The sequence below is a fragment of the Rattus rattus genome, chromosome 10 (assembly GCF_011064425.1).
Source record: "Rattus rattus isolate New Zealand chromosome 10, Rrattus_CSIRO_v1, whole genome shotgun sequence".
NCBI lineage: Eukaryota > Metazoa > Chordata > Mammalia > Rodentia > Muridae > Rattus > Rattus rattus.
Window position 1 is genome coordinate 24376792 of NC_046163.1, and position 4275 is coordinate 24381066.

Sequence of the window (4275 nt, forward strand, 5' to 3'; positions counted from 1 at the left end):
TTCAAAGCATTTAATTTAGATATAAAACTTAACATAGCTATTCAATGGCAAAATAATAAACCGATTAAATGTCATTAGAACGTTTTTCTTGTTACAATATATCCAGGAATACACACACACACACACACACACACACACACACACACACACAAAGTTCAGGTGGTCATCAAACTTCAGCACTTCCTGTCACAGTTGTAGCATTCATGGCACGTGCCATTATAACATAGTTTACAGCTAATCTTATTTTTCAAAGAGAAAAAGTAGCGTGCTTTTAAAAATTAAGATCTTTGGTGAAAACAGAAGATTTTGGGGAGGAGGAGGACACCAGTGAGTAGAGGACAGGAGAGTAGAGTAGATGGTGAATGTAATCAAGATATGTGATACATACGCCTGGAAATATCACAGGAAAACACAGCACCCTCTCCAGTTAATGACACTATTCTCAAAGAGGAAAACAGCCTTTGTTTCACTTGTAAACATCCTAGTGTCTTCTCAATTACAATTAAAAGTCATTATGCATATATTTTGTATTCTAATATAATCTATGAACAGCAATTATAAAAACACACTTCCTTTTCTTTTTTCTTTTTTTTTTTAAATGGCATTCTTTAAGTAGCTACCACTTAACATTCATTTCTGATACTTTACCATTAAAATGCAATGGGGAAATCTGACAGAAAGAGGCACATGGTCTGAGTGACTCTTTATTCATATAATAATTGATTACTGTTCTAACAACACCCCACCTTTTTACATGGCTGTAAAAAGAGTTCATTTTAAATTAATTGACAACAGTACGGAATAAATTGCTTTACTATGTGGCTAGAGAGTAAAGCATATGAACATCAGACATAATTGTATTCAAATTGCTATATAGGGCTTGTGTGGGTGAAGGCTAGAGCCAGAATGATTTGCATGGGAGTAAATGTTAGAAGACTAGTGGTGCAGGGACCACACACTCTCTTTAGTTTTCAAAGAAAATTCTCCCCCACCTCTTACTCTCTTTTGGCATTGCTCCCTCTTTTTGCCTGAATGTCTGGTTTTCCTGTAGTGATTCAAACTGACAGTTTATGTCACAGTCATGGTACAGTGTAGCTTTCATGACTGGGAGTACTATCTGAGAAATATTTTTTAAAAGATTATATGGTTTTCTTTTCTGATTGTTAAATTCCCAATTCAGTGGAAGTGAGGGAAGGCTCACTATATTGATGCCTGGAATTTTCCAATAAGAATAAATGGGAAATTATTCTAAACTTTAATTCCAGGATCATTGACATGAATGCTTCCTAAACTTTTAGAGTAACAACAACAACAAAATAAAACAGAAACAAACAAACAAAAAACCCCTTCTCAGTGTGGTAACCCTTAATGTTACTATCATTTAAAAATCCAGAACGCTGCTAATACCTTTTTGAAAAGGGTATTACAAAAGAAACAACAAGAATATTCCTTTGCTTTTTATTAAGCAACACATACTCTTATCAAGAGTACTGGGAAACCCAGAGTTGCTAGACCACACAGGTTAAGAACTACTATAGAGAAAGTGGAAAAAAGCAAGGTAGGGAATTCCTTCTTTCTACAGCAGGCAGACTATAAAAACAAGTTTGGAAAGGTAAAGCTCGAGGCTAGATCACATTTTTAATGTCTACGGGGTTTAGAATTTAATAGCTGTAAAAAATTAAAAAGTATTCTAATGGAAAAAAGAATTTAATAGTTATCAGAAAAATGTCTGTCGATTACATCTTGAAATCGAAATGGACATTTTCTAGGCAAATCTAAGAAAGTACATTTGTATAAGTAGAAAATCTGTGTTGTTCAAAGTATTAATATTTGATATGCAAACAATTCAAAGAGGATAAACTAAATTTATGCTTGTTGCAACACAGAAAATTGTTAGAGTCTAAGATTCTTTGAGAAAATAGATCATCTAATTTTCTTCAGTTTGTCTTTGTGATGGGTGTTAGAAAACAGAAAAGGCAAACGGGTGGGAGAGACATCTCATGCCTATAATCCCGGGAGTCAGAGATTGAAGTCGGAAGATTGAGTTCAAGGTCAGATTGGTAGATCCAGAGATCTTATCTCAAAAGAGTAAAGAACAAACATAAAAACTAAGACAATGCAAAGAATCCTCTTCTTATAATATGTAAGTAATTTTTTGGTCCATTATTTTTAATTTATTAGCCAGTTACTACATAGTTTTAAATTTTGATAACTTCATTTTTTTAAGTCAATTAAGATGTTTAAAAATGACAGTAGAGTATGATTGAGAACTTAATTCCATAATCAAGATGGTTACATGTTTTTCCCATTTTTTACAATATTCTGCTTGCATTTATATTTATCAAGTTGTGTATGATAACTATGGATTAAAATAACATGTAGTGTGAAGATGTATGAATGGAATATAGAATATTGCATGTAGGAGGTATTCATGGTATTTTTCTAAAATCCTCACATTTCAAAATCCTGTCATTGATTTGTTTTCTGATCTATTTATTTGGAAAGCCTAGAATTATATCTCATGGTGGAAAGTGAGTAGAGGCAGTAGAAGGGGGGGTTCTACTGTGGCAAATCTTAGGTTAGTATTCCATAAGAGGTCATTTAACATCCACTTTTAAACAAAACCACGCTGATCTCAGGATCTTCCTGTGCAATGTATCAGACTCCCATGGCCTCAAGCTTACCACGTTGGATCAGAGTCCCCTTCACTTTCTGGGAGCCAATGATAAAAGTTTTGGTGTGTGATAATAATTTATAAACTGTATAATGTAGAGATAATTCAAACATTTGTGGCACCTTGCCAGAGCGTGGGAGGTTTGTTGGAGCTTAGATTCCACACTTCCATGCAACTCAAGTTGGGAGGGACTACACTGTTTTCTTGGATCAAGCACCAGCGTGGTGACAAAGTGGTGACATCCACTGCAGTTATAGCTCTGTCACTCACCAGATGTGTGAACTCAAGAAACAACTGAGTTTTAACATTTCTTTTCCCTATTTAGAAGTAAGAGTATGATTTAATGATTCTGGATGCCTCTTGTCCATACATTTACTGGAATAAATAAAATGTCCCCTTTTTAAAAGACACTAAAGCTGGAACCTCTATAATAAATGCTGGTATAGGATAGATATTTTACAATTACTGGACAATCCCCCTCCCCGCAAACACGTCAGTTCAATTGTATTATGCCAGGCTTGGTAGAATTTGCAAGTGCACAGGGAATAGTCCATCCATTTGCATGTGTTTAAGTGTTGATTTTTCAGGAGTAGGCAGCAAGATTCTTGTCTACCAAAGGAATCACTGATAGAAGCAAAATAAGTCACCAGTGTTTTCCCTTCATTTAAAACATTTTCAGTCTCAAATCGATAATGGCAAAGAATAGGAATAAATCTGTGAAAATAAAATGGAAGCACAAATGATCTGTTGAGTTATTATAACTTCGTAGGCACAGGAAACAACTCATATTTGTTACATTTACATCAGTAAATAATTTTGTAGAATAAAGATTTTAAATTTTATTTCGGTTTTATGATCCAATTCCAGCACCGAGTAAGAAAGTAGACTCTTAACCCACAACAGATAGGCGTTGTTGTAGTAACTTTTTACTTTATGGGACAGTCACGGCCACATTCTTATTCATCATCTGCAGTTGATTGTGCCTCCTTTCTCTTGGTTCCTCCTAGTAGGAGAATATAAAGTCCATCACTCACAAAACCCTTTCCATACACACATCAATAGCAGGCTGTTACTGAGTCAAGAAATAGATTTTGAAAAACTTGGTCTCTGGCATGGTCAGGCTTATGTACAAGTGTGCACACATCCATGACTTTTCCCTTTTAACTTTAAAGCCACAGTAGTTCAGATACTCATCTCATTATCAGTTATAGTTCACAAGGGACAGCCGACTCCAGCAAATGAAAAATTATGTTTAGGTTAAGAATGTTCTTTTTACAGAAGTGAGGTTCCTGAGTAATGCAAATAGTATTTTAAATGTTGTATATAATGCTAGGCAGTCCTCAACTCTGTGTCATGAAGACATGTATACTTTCTTAAAATTATAATATATAAAAATATTCACTTATGGTTGAAAAGTTTATCTCCATCAACTCACTCTGTATTCTTCCAGTAGATTGTTAAGTACCTGATAAAATGAATAAAATCATAATGTGTGACTTATATGCATATATATGTATATATATATATTTATGAAGTAAACATTTTCCAAACCCTGATACGTTTTGTATTTGTACTTTCATATACTATTTTATTTACCTTTT